Below are 13,675 nucleotides of genomic sequence, written 5' to 3' on the forward strand. Positions count from 1 at the left end.
GCTGTGGATCAAAAGTTTACAAATTGTGGAATAAGTTGTTTAATTTCTTAATGTGGAATAGGTGTTTGTATTTTTGACTAGTTATTTTCTTGGTAATGGGAGACACCCATTAACATCGATCTGCCTATAGATTCTAAACTTGGATTATTCGGAATTGCTTTGGTCAAATTTTGGGCTTCCAATCGTTGTTATGTTACCTAGTTCTATTTGTGTCTAGGGGGCAATAACAAAATGAGACAATTCTTTCCCTTTTTTATCATAGAGGAGCCGTATGAACTATGAAGCTAAAGTTTCATGTACGGTTTTGGAATAGGGGTGGGACATGATCTATTTTTTTCTAACCAAATTTAAATATTTGTGTAAACTATCAAATTTTAGTTGTAGCTATGGTTATATGTTGATAATACGACATCCATGTATCTATAGGGCTTATATGAAAAATAAAAATTAATGTGTTTGGTGAGCTTTCATTGCAAATCATCTCAAACTCATGTCATATCTCAAAGGCCCTGTTCGCTTTGCTGAAAAAACAAACCGAAACACTGTTTTGGCTGATTTGTTGTGAGAGAAAAACATTGTTTCGGTTGAAAAAAACAAGCTGAAAAGTACGGATTATAAGAGAAGCGAACAGGGCAAATTGAAGAAGGAGCAAGCAAAATGAAAAGACAAAAGAGACAAGGTTACAATGGCTATTGTTTAGTCTCAATGTTGGCTTGCTTACATAAACATGAAGAGATTAGTATTAAACTAGGCCATGTTTTGAGAATTTTTTTTAATTTTAACACTTTTTGGAAACTAATTTGAAATATAACACGGTCGGTTTTTTTTAAACTAACACTTTTGGCCGTGCCTATTGCCCTGGTGCGGCCATATGCCTATGCATGGTGGCGCGACAGAGGACTGACGTGGTGGGGACCAGAGTCACTAACCGCTGATGGGGCAGGGCCTGCCGCGCCACCGATCCTGGCACGGCACTGCCGCGCCCTGATCCGTGGCGCGGCATAGCCGAATAAAACCGATGCGGCCAGTCCCGGCCCCCGCCTGGCCCTCCATTGCCGCCTCCCTTGCCTTCCATTCCTCGACCGCCTCCCTCCCTCCTTGTCCTCGTGCAAGGTAACGATGCACATTTTATTTTTGTTTCAATGGTGGATAGGTATATTATGAATGGGAGCTATTATTTAGTTAGAAGTATGTTTACCATGCATATTTTTGTTGCTCTAATTGTCGGTTATATTATTTTAGTTGCATTGCAAATGATTATATTTTACAATAATTTGCGTTGTTTTGATTGATGTTTAATTTGAACCATTTTATTAGATGGAAGACATGTTTCGGGAGCAATTATGGCGAAAACGGGGTCGTTCTAGAGAATTGTACCCCGACGAGTCTAGCAAAGATGACCCCGTCCCTCCTAAACTCCCTGTCTCTAACTGTGACTGTGGTCGTCCGGCCGACATGTTTCAATCGAGACATCCAGATACAGCGGCTCGTTGCTTCTATACGTGCAGTCGTTTTAATGTAAGTAATTGTTTCTGTATGTTTTTTCTTCTCATTTGTATTACTAGGTTGCTAATATTTTATTGTAATTTTGTTGTGTAGGCCCATAAGAGGTGCCTTTTCTTTTAGTGGATCGACGGTGTAGACAAGTTTGACCTCAGGTACCTCCTTTTCGACGATTGGTGGAGAGGGCGATATCCACGAGAGCACTTCGAGCGGTGGGTTCCACCTCCCCCTAACCCCCCTCCAATGATGGCTAAGGAGAAGCACTTAGCCACAGTTAGACGACTCAAGGAACCTGTGACAGAACCGCCCAATTTATATAAGATCAAGTACGGTTGTCCCCACTAACACGTTGACACGCGCATACTTTCACTTATATAAACCCGGTAGTCCGCCGAGTGTCCCGAAAGACCTCGGTAAATCAACATCACAACCAAGATCACGTGATTAAGCAAAGACACATCACACATGCAGAGTTGTAGCAGAAATAATATTACAAAAGGGTTCACAAATAATAGTACAAGTTTGGGTTTCAAAACCGATTATTGAAAACACCATAGCTTTCAAATAATTACATTAATATAAGTTCCAAATACATTGCTAGCATAAGTGACATCATCAGACAAAAGCATATAGATGAGAAGTAACTATAGAATCACCGAGCCCACCAGCGGTTAGCCACCATTTTCAACAGGCCGAGAACTCCACCTGCAACATGGTGGGATAAACCCTGAGTACTCGAATGTACTCAGCAGACTTACCCGTCGAAAACCAGAAATAAGGTGACACCAAGGATTATGCAAGGCTTTCTTTAGTGGGCTAGCGGACTCATTTGCGAAAAGCATAAGCTATCATGAAGAAACCATTTTAAGTACTTTGCATCATCTTTATTATGACCTATCCATCTAGGTAAGCACCTATACTATAGCAATCACTTGATTAACCAATAACATCCAGTTACCAACTTAGATTTAGCATATCCCATACCATCCAGATAACCATTAGTGTTCCATCATAATTACTACGATGCTGTAGCTCGAGTCAAGTGCTCACTATCCAGGAGTGATGGCGATTCGAATCGATTCCTAACCAGCTGGTGATTTATTCCTCACACAAACCACACTCACCGATCAAGTGAGCTACAGATCACTAATGACACTTTCCAAGTAGCCGCGGGATAATAGTCATGGACCGCACTACCCAGGGACCGCCCGATAGCCAGGACGCACCTTGGGCTCACTCTTCGCATCCCCGTCATACCCCCTTCAGCACCAGTATGCCAATCCGAGTTTATCCTGGCTCGAATAGTGTCACTAGCTTCGCGGTCGAAAGGTACTTTATTCAGCCAGCTAAATGTGAGGCATACGTTCAATATGACAAGAGGGACGAGCAACGATCGGTCCTTAATCGACACAGACGGAAAACTAACAGCACCCCAGAACCCTGTCTGGTTGCCTCCAACTTTTCCGTCCGGTCTCCAATTATCCATCACACATGGTTAATTCCAGGATATCATTCTTTACATAGCTAATTTCTTCCAGTAACCACCTATAAATGTAGGTGACCAGAAATCACCGATCGCTACCTGTCTAAGCAAGGCTAAGCAGTTATTCGATCCCGACCTAACAGGGTAAAAAGGTAATAAGGTAGGCAAGGATAGTAATAAATGCATCAACGGTTTCAATCAACTCCTACAACTTAATGCAACAATATATAAACTCATATATAGAAAGAATTGCTTTTATAAAGTAGGAGACTTAGAATGCTCCGGGGCTTGCCTGGGATCCCACACTGAGTCAGTGTTAGTTAGACGATACTCGCTAAGTGAGTATCTCCCGTCCTAGCACTTGTCCAGTTCTTCCACCTTCGGGATAGGTCCATCATACACTGTCTTCGGGTTTGGCTCCAACATCACGTCCTTCACGTGGTTCATCTAGCGCACCTAGATGAGATGCAAGATGCAAGTGCATGAATATGAAGAATAGTAATACAAGAGGCATCACATAAACATTCAAGACAAACACAAGATTATGCAAGACATAGACACCAATAGCTATTTAACTAACATCATACAACCAACTATAGAGAGCAAGCTATTCACATCAAACCAAACATCGAGATAGCAAGTACATCAAGCATGGCATATTAGTTTACTTAAGTTCTATTCAAATCACTTTAACTTACCAAGTTTAGACAACCTAATATACAATTGCTCATCTTCAGTTAAGGGCCTGGCACCTGCAACTAACAAGTTATCTTAATTAGCCTAGCATCTAAATCATCACATCAACTCATATCAAGCAAACAAGTTACTCAATGCAATCAAAGAGTCAAGGCTGCAAACAACAGCAGCTAATTTTACTCATAACAGGAGTTGTACTAATCCAAAAGGCATGCAACAAGACAATCTGGAAAGCTTATGGAATTTTCTACAATTCATCTTTAATCATCTTAGCATGATTCTCAAGTTAACTAAGTCAAATATATCCATGTACAGAAACTGATCCACAATTGATAGAGGGCAGCCATTTCTGAAACCCAATTTTAAACAGGCATAACTCACAAACCACAAGGCCAAATACCACCAAATTTTAACAGCAGCTAGATACATGAATTATCTATAACTTTGTTATTATCACCAAAAGCTCATTCAAATCCTAACTAGATCAAACACTAGCATCTTTCAGATCTGCTCAGAATATAATCAAAACCTGACAGAAGACTTAAAAGTCATGTAACTCCTACACTATCAGGCCTATGGCCTTACAATTTGAACACAAGCAATATCAAGAAATTTGCTACAACTTTTGTATTCACTACAACCATAGCAAACATCATTTACACCACAAAAATAATTGCACAAGCAAAACTGCAAATGCAACCCAACAGCAGTGGTACAGAAAACTGATAGGAACTTCAGAGAAGCATAACTGGAGTTCTAGACCTCCAACAAACATGAACCATAACTTTTTGAAAATCTTAGGAAGTTAACTACAACTTTATTATTCTCATATTAAGATTATTCTACAGTTAGAAGGGTCAATTAATCCAATAATTTCATCTCTATCCAAAACATAGATAGAAACTGACATGCCACTTTGAACAGCTATAAATGGAGTTATATATGTCCAATAAATGTGGTTCTAGTCTTTTTAGAAAGCTTGTCAAATTCTAAACAACTTTGTTGTAAACACCTCAAGCTAATTCTACTGTTAAGAAGGCCCCACAGAAAGAACAAGGAAACCCTCTCTGGGTTTGGGCAGAAACAGCCATAGAGATTTAAGCAAGCATAACTCAAGATCTACTTAACCAAAAATCATGATCTTTAGCTTTTTGAAAAGCTTAATAAAAGTAATACAACTCATGTATTATCATAAAGTCATGATTCATAACTTAACTGAGCCAATTAATTCAAACATGCAGGACTATTCAGAATAGGAGCAAAGCAACACAGGGAATTTGTTATTTTTATAACTCTTAAAATATAAATCCTACACTCCTGAAATTTTTACCAGACAACAACAATCACCTGATGAGCACTCCATAAACATTTCACATTTATTTGAGCAAAATAACTACAGTTATGAAAAAGACAAATACAACTAGCATTAAAAACCTAACTGCATAAATCTATTTTTACAGCTAAAACTCTAAACTAAAACATGTAATATTATAGATCTACTACATAGAAAATTTTGCAAGGATTCCAAAAAGTCTTCATTTGTTATTTTAGGATTTTTCTACTAATTAATACGAATTTTCAAAGTTTGTCATTCAAATCTGTAAAAATCAAAAGAAAAGGAATGTAAACTTGCATCGGGGTCCCTGCAGTAAACACAAATTAAACTCCAGCGAAAAGGTCCTCAAGGGCACTATTCAAATGAGTCATGGCTTCGCAGTTGGATCCCTCCCTTTCTTCTAATTGTTGTACGTAGCCCCTCACGCGAATCAGAGCAGGGAGGCCATCGGAGCTCACGGCTCCGGCCATTGGGGGCCATGCCGGCGTCGGGGAAGTGGCGGTGGAGCACCAGGGAGCCTACGCGCACGCGTGGGGCTGCTCAATTTGGCTGGAGGCGGGCCGGATTGGACTGGCCGCGCGCACAGGCGTCCGTGGCAGACACGGCACCGGCGGCCGCATGAACAGGCGGTGAAGGAAAGCCGGGAAGGAGCGCGCGAGGCCAAGTAGAGGGAGGCAAAGCCGATGGCAAATGATTCAGGGCTGCGAGGCGCTTGGAGGAGGAAGAACAATGGTGGCCAAGCTCGAGCTCACGGCGACAACCATGGCGGCCACGTCCTGGAGCACGGGCAGCACCAGAGAGCGAGGGAGGGAGAGTGGGGAGGCGAGTGAGTGCTCAGCAGCTCAGGCGCTCTGTTGAACGAGCAGGGGCGCGACAGAGAGGCAATGCACGTGGCAAGAAAGCTCGGCAATGGTGGCCACGTCCACGGACACGCGGCGTCCTTTGAGGCCTTTTTCCGAGCACATGGCGGGCGACGGTATGGCCGACGTGGGGAGCCGATTTGGGCCGCTTTCGGGCTGAATTTAGCAATGGGCTCAAAACGAAGTTTTCTCACCTCGGTCTGCTCTACATTTCTTATTAAGGGTGCCAAGTCATTTGAGCAACAGATCAGCGGTTAATTAAGCCTTAATATGATAGTGTCAACATGTTGATAACAATCACGGGAATTCGCTTTCGGAGGTCAAAACTCGGTCAAACTCAGTGCAACTTTTTGCATGCTCTTCTCCATAATATAACCTTCAACTTTTATTTTTGGACCAACTCAAGTTGCTTAACGAATTTTGGAGAACGCGAGACGCCAATGCTGATGTCAATGAAATTCCAGACTTAGAATATTTCCAAGCGCTGAAAACTACAGTAAATTCAATCTTGTGACCTCTGTTTGACTTATTTCCAAGCTGATCTAGGTCTTAGTGTAAAAACAAAGTTTCTTCTACATAATATGAACTACAACTTTTATTTAAGGTACAACATCAAAGCTTGCATAGAATCTACAGTTCTACTTTGACCAAAGTAGGATCACGATAAAGCTTAGATTATCCTTTTTGATCCATTGGAGCATTTTCTTGGCATTTGCCCAACATGAACCTTTCATGACTTTTGCTGTAGAGTTCATCTAGAGTCATTTGGGAAAGGTTGCAAGGTTTGGTTGATGACCTATATTTCCATTCACTTAATAGTGCAATTCAAGCACTTAGTAAAGTCATTCCAATAAGGATATAACTTATCATTTCATGTGACTTTTTGATTCCAAACTTCATGAAACTTTTCCAGTGACCCATATAGATGGGTATTGATGTGAGACACATGGAGATATTCCAATAACACTAGCCAGGCATATATCTTGAAAAGGGCCTGTATGTAAAGCAAGGGTGCAATATCCGAGTTTAGGTTGGGGCTCATTTCCATAGGTTTGACCTTGACATCTTCATCATCACGTAATCTGTCATGTTTGAGCTCAAACCCACTGCTTAACTGGTGACAAACACCTGGGCTGTTACAGAACCTCCTCTATGCCATTGCGGAGACCGAGCCGTGATAAACCCTGACAATACGTTGGAGTTTGTGTGTCTAAACAAGCATGAAGTAAGTGCAAAGTGTATGTATTGAAATATTGAACTATATGAGTCATGTACTAATGTCACGTTATTTAGGTGTATTCAATGGCGAAGTGTCATTTCAAGGAGTGGTTGTATGGTCCTAAGAACAAATGGCCCGAAGAACCTCCAAAAGCAAAGCAAAAGAAGAAAGAAAGGTTAATTTACAAAGCACCGCCAGTCAAGTGCGAATGTGGTGTTAAATCCAACTAGGGTCTAGTCCATTCGGAGCTTGGAATAGGCCATTATTGCAGCCATATGATTGACTACGATGAGGTTGGTTATTTTTGTGGTAACCATGGAATCGTATTTTGTTTCTTTTGCTAAGACATATATGATATAATTTATCGTTTGAACAGAGCACTAGGAAATGCAGGTGGGAATGTTATGATGGTCAAGCTAAGTTCTTGGATGAACTGAAGAGGAAGCAAGTAATTGCTCGAAAGAGGGGATATGGACCTGACTACGTCAACCTTTTCGTTAAACATCACAAAGACAAGATGCGTGAGTTTGCTAGACAGCACGATATTTGTAACCCGATCGACGTTGGGCTTGTCAAATGGGGATTGAAGAGACAGATGACATTAGAGGAGGAGAGGGCAAGGGAGGAGACAAGAGTACAGATGCAGGTCTTGAACGAGCATGTTGTTTCATTATGTGCCAGTTAGTACTTCGAAGCCTTTTTTTGTTGCCTGATTTTAAATGTAATATAGTCGCGTTGCTAACTGATTGTATTTTATACATGAAGGAATTGGATGCAGCGAGGACCATGTTGCAGAGGTGGCTCGTGCAAGGTATGAGGAAAAGAAGTTAGATGAGCACAGAAAGCGAGCTGGTCGTACCGTTGAATCACCGATTGTGTTGTCTGATGAGGGGGACGAGGATGAGGACGACACTGCCAGACTCAGCGAGCTCATCGCTCTAGCAGAGGCGGGCTTGCAGGCGGAGAAGGCTAAGGATGACACTGATAGATGAGTGAGCTCATCACTCTAGCAGAGGTGGGCTTGCAGGTGGAGGAGGCTAAGGTCGACACTGATAGACTGAGCGAACTCATCGCTCTAGCAGAGGCGGGCTTGCAGGCGGAGGATGATGATGATGCGTTCTTCACTCAGGCCATAGAGGTCGCAGATGAAGCGGAGGCCGCTTACTATAGGCGAAAGGTAGATCAGGGCAATGCAGGTGAGCCTAGCCACAGCAACAGGGTTGTGGTTGAGGATTGGTACTCGGACGATGAGTTGCTTACTTAGTATGTTTCTGACTGAGGGTTTTTAAATGCGTCGATTGTTAGTTCCATGCTTTATTAATGATCAATGTAGCCATGCTTTATTATGTAGTAGAAATTACATGCTTTATTCCATTTGAACTACTAATGTATTGTACCCATGTGTCATGTACTCGGATTATCCATGATCGATCTTAAGTGATCACATCTGTTTGTATCATGCGTTCAAAATTTCTCAAATGAATGTAATCAGGTGAAATTATCTCGACCATAACCCACTGGTTCGGCCACGCCATAGCCTAGGTTCTACCGTGCCAGAGTCCACGGCGCGTTAGTGCCGCGCCATACTAAACGGCGCATTAGTGCCGCGCCATAGATGACAGCGTGGCAGTGACGCGGATAGACAACATCTAGCTTCAATTAATTTGTTGTCGGTGCTGTACAAAACTACAAGTGGTGTCACGACCGTGTGCAAGTTGAAATGAACATGAAGCAAATAAATGAACGACAAGTTGCCACATTTCAATTTCATTGGTTTATAAGTCTGCAAGTTTTCGACAACAATATTTGTTCGACATAAGTTCGACGTAATGAACTAAGTCCCTGGAATGTAAGGATCCCTCGAACGCCTCTTGAAAACCTTGTCGTCCGGTGGAAGAAGGGGGCCGTCATACTCCACCTCAAGAAGGGGGTATAACTGGTGCGGCGTGGGAGGGGCCATCCTGTTACCAATTGATAAAAAAGGGTTAGAGTATTCAAATTAACAATATTCAGATTAACATTATGTAGCATTGCAAAATTTGAACTACTTGTTGTGCAGTACGAACACAATATGAAATCACCTATTGCCCTCATCTTCTATGCCGGCTAGCCTTGTGACCAGATTATTTGCAAACAGAGCATAGATTCCTGCCACGGGTCTCGTTGAAGTCTCCCCCGTCGTACATGTCTTCGCCATACCCTCTCATAGCGTCCATATCCCCCTTGAGTCGCTTCTTCTTCCTCCTACCCTTCCCTACCTTCATTAGATCCAGATACAGCACGTAGTCATAACCATTATAAGGTGGCCACTGTGTCGGGTCAAGGTATGGCTCGAAGCTCATCTCCCAAATACTAACGGTATTTGAACGGAGATACAAGGGTGACATATATGGCAGATCCTCATAGTTGTACCCGCGAACCCTACTGGCCGTGATCATATAAGAGTAAGGGGCATGCATGATCTGAGGGACGTTGCAACTACACTCTACCTTTTCAAGATCAACTTGGTAGTTTCGTCCACCATAACGTTCGCTGCCCAAGCTTGTGCCACCCTTGCCCCGTACACTAAAGATATGGCGGTGGGGTCCATACGGCTCGGCGGTGTGCTGCTTGGTCAATTCCTCAGCCTCCTTCAAATGTTCAGCTCCGGCCTTTCTAAAACGCCCCTGCTCTGCTATATTCCTCTGCGCAAGTTCCCACCTCTTCATAAAATATTCGTTGCACTTATGAAACGAGAACTCAACAATTCCAGACATAGACAACGATCGAACTCTGGTGAATACATGGTTGAAGGACTCCGAGGAGTTAGTGGTCATGATGCCATACCTGAAACCCCCCTTGTCATATGCTAATGCCCACTGAGCTTTATGTTCCATCTGCGCCTCTAACTAGGCCTTTCCTGCTGCATTTACCATCTTGTCTAGTTCTCTCTTTGTCTCCTTGAACTGGTGCTCTGTACGTACACAACATAGAGCCTTTACCTTGTCACATACCTCCTTCTTTCGCTGACGCCACCAGAAATTAGCGGCAAAGTGTCTCATGCACCATCTATGTACTAGAGGCGGGAACCCATCTATATGCTCAGCTGCAGCATTAAGAAGCCTTGCGTGATGGTCCAAGATCAAACATATAGTGCGAGTTGGGCCAAGCACTTGCACACGTAGAAGCCGCATGAACCATGACCACGATTCATTGTTTTCTCCCTCTGTCAAAGCAAAAGCCATGGGTACTATCTGGTCCTCAGGATCAACAGTAGCAACCATCATCAAAGTGCCCCTGTACTTTCCTGTCAGGAAAGTGCCATCAACAAGTACGACTGGCCGACAAAACTAGAATGCATGTTCCGTTTGCGTGAACGACCAGAACACACGATAGAGGACATGCCTCAATGGGTCCCAAAAAAACATCCCTTCGGTGTCCACAAACCATTTCAAGCCAGGGTTGTAGTAATGCATTGCACAAAAGATGCGGGGCACCCTGTTGTATGCTTCCTCCCAAGTACCCCATCGAATCGCCAGAGCAATTTGCTTAACACGCCAAGCCTTTTCGTACGTCACATCGTACCTAACGAATCTAGATATGGACTATTGTAAAGAAGACACCGAGATGTCGTTATTATCATCAACGAACCCCAATATACGATGAGCAAGGTAACGTGTAGTGAGCTGCTGATGATTTTCCTTCCCCCTATTGTCTAAGCAAGTGTGGGGTTCGACAACTTTAGTTATCCTCCACTTGCCATCACTCTGTCTCTTTCGTGCATTTAACCTCCATAAACAACCATTCTTGCATATCATGTGGTACCTCAACTCCTGGTCCGAATGAGTGACGGTGTACGGCCTATGGTGGTACACAGCATAGTCCAGAAGGAAGAGTTTCATCTCTGACATTGTGTTGAATATCATCCCCTTCCTAAGGGTTTCTTTCTCATGGTTATACAATGAATTCCTACACAACTGAAGACTGGTGTCACAAACTGCCATATCCGTCATGCTGACATCCCTATAGTTCGGAACGCCCATGAAAGGTACGTTCTTGGACCTTAGTTGCTCAAGCTCAGTCGCTGTGTATGGTGGTGGTGGAACATACTGTTGCGCTTCACTAATTCTAGCCCATGAATCATAGGGGGTATCATCTGCAGTCAAATCTGTGACTAGTCTACCCTGAGCCTGGACACCATACAAAACCTCAATTGGTACTGGTAATGGCATAGTATGAACCGGTACTTGCATGGCATCAACCGCTGTTGGCGTAGCATCTGTACCTCCTTGGTCATCATCAGAATCGTCTAAATCACTGCTAACTACATCACCGATCATGTCCTCCTCCTCCTGCTCCTCTTTCCGTTCGAAATCATTCACATCAAAGTCATTGTTTATACAACCTACTGCAGTTAAATGAAACTGCTCCTGCATCAACTGACCATCCAAATCTATGTTACCCTGAGTTGCTTCCCCTTCGACCTCCAATTCTTGCTCATTGCCTCCAACACCGTCAATGGACAGGCCGTCCTGAACACCCTGCATCCTGTACCCATTCTCCACCACCACCTCAGCCATAGGCACATTGGAACCTTAGAGAACCCTAGTGTAGCGGGACCAATGAGCAGGGTCGCGCAAGGGCATGAGGACATAGTGTGCCCTAGTCTTCCCAGTATCAAACCTCCCCTTCAGTATGAAATCACCGTCAAACTTTGTATTCAAATGGACACAAAGGTCGTTGAAGCTAGGAGGTTCATCAAACCATTCCAATTCTTCTTCCATATCCTCAAACATACCATCTTCTCTCCTAACACTTCCTCCATACAAAACTCTAACACAACAATCCATCTACAAAAGCATTAAAAGAAACTTCATCATGTCGTCAAAATCGTCGTACATAATGTCTATAGTAATATTAATACATATTCTAACTATAACTGTAATAACTAATCTAATATTAACATCTATACAAGGCTAACTACAACAACTAATTAGAATAAATCAAATGTATAACTAGACTCAATAACTGTACTAACTAAACTACCTATACTAACTTACTATATTACTTATACTAAACTAAATAACTTTACTAACTATACTAACTATATTGTAATAATTTTACTACCTATTAGGGGAGTACCTCGCTGCAGCGCGCTAGACCAGGCCAAGAGGCACGGGCGCAGTCCTCGGCGGGCAGCCACCGTGCGTGGCCGAAGGGGGTGGCGCGCCGGCGTGGGGGCTCGGTGGCCGCACCGGGCGGCTGGCGGCCGTGCCGTGCTCGGTGGCGGGCTGGCTGGCGCGGGCGGACGCGGCCGCGGCGGCCGGCGTGCTCGGCGGCGGGCTGGCGCGGGCGGATGTGGCGGCCAGGCGGCCTTGTTGCGCTGCTCGGGCAACGGCGGCTGCTCGGCCACTGGCGGACGCGGGCAGCGGCGGCCGGTTTTATTCGGCTCTGCCGCGCGCCCTGATCCGTGGCGCGGCAGGCCCTGCCCCGTCAACGGTCAGCGACTCCGGTCGTTGCCACGTCAGCCCTCTGCCGTGCCACCATGCATGGCGCGGCACAGGCATATAGCCGCGGCAGGGCAATAGGCACGGCCAAAAGTGTTAGTTTAAAAAAAACCAACCGTGTTAGATTTCAAATTAGGTTCCAAAAAATGTTAAAATTTAAAAATATATATATATTTTGATGGCGCTTCACGCGGCTCCAGCCTCTACACCTTACTGTTTATGCCACTGTTCATAGAGCCTATTTCCCTCTCTCCAAAGCAAACGAACTAGGAAAAAAAATGGAACCACCAACTAGAACTCCTCGTGACAGTGTAGTAAGGAGCTGAAGCCGTTTGAAGCGCCACTAACAAGGCCTCATAGCGCACTTTAGGTGTCATAAATTAAACTTACCTAACTTTTATCAAATGTATAGATCAAATTAGCTTTATTAGATTCTCCACGAAATGTTTCTTACCCGTGCATTTATTTGAACTATAGAGGTCTGTTTGAGTATTAATATATATTTTTTCTAAAAGCTTGATTGAACTAAAAAAACTTAACTTAGGATAGAGCTCATGCCTCACTTTGCGCTAATAAACCTCACTACCTGCAAAAGTTCAAACCAGAATGAGTGTTTAGTTGTTACACCATGATAATACACCATGTATCTTGTAGGTCTGTTTGGTTCAACTGTAGACAAAGTTGCCTAGATGGTCGCGCTCTCCCATGCGTTTGATTTTAAGCACTTAGGGTGAGGATGGAGGCCTGGAGCTTTTTCATGTCTGGGAGGCCACCGAGGGCACCCCCAGTGCGCAAACTAGCACAGTTTCTTTCTCTATTAATTATCTTGCTAAGTAGACATTTTACTGATGTGACAAATAATTTAGTGAGGAGAGAGAGTAAAAGTTGAAGAAACAATTTATATACCAAGAAACTTTGTCGATGGTAGAAGAAACTACAGACACTGTATTGGGACTATATTAAGTACATATACATGACTATTGGTAATAGAATGGAAAATAAAGATAAACAAAATAGAGAAGCGCCGTACAGCACTCAATGGCCATGAATAAACAAATATCATATTTTCGCCATTAATTATACTTCTCCGTC

The sequence above is a fragment of the Miscanthus floridulus genome, chromosome 7, assembly GCF_019320115.1.
Source record: "Miscanthus floridulus cultivar M001 chromosome 7, ASM1932011v1, whole genome shotgun sequence".
Classification (NCBI taxonomy): domain Eukaryota; kingdom Viridiplantae; phylum Streptophyta; class Magnoliopsida; order Poales; family Poaceae; genus Miscanthus; species Miscanthus floridulus.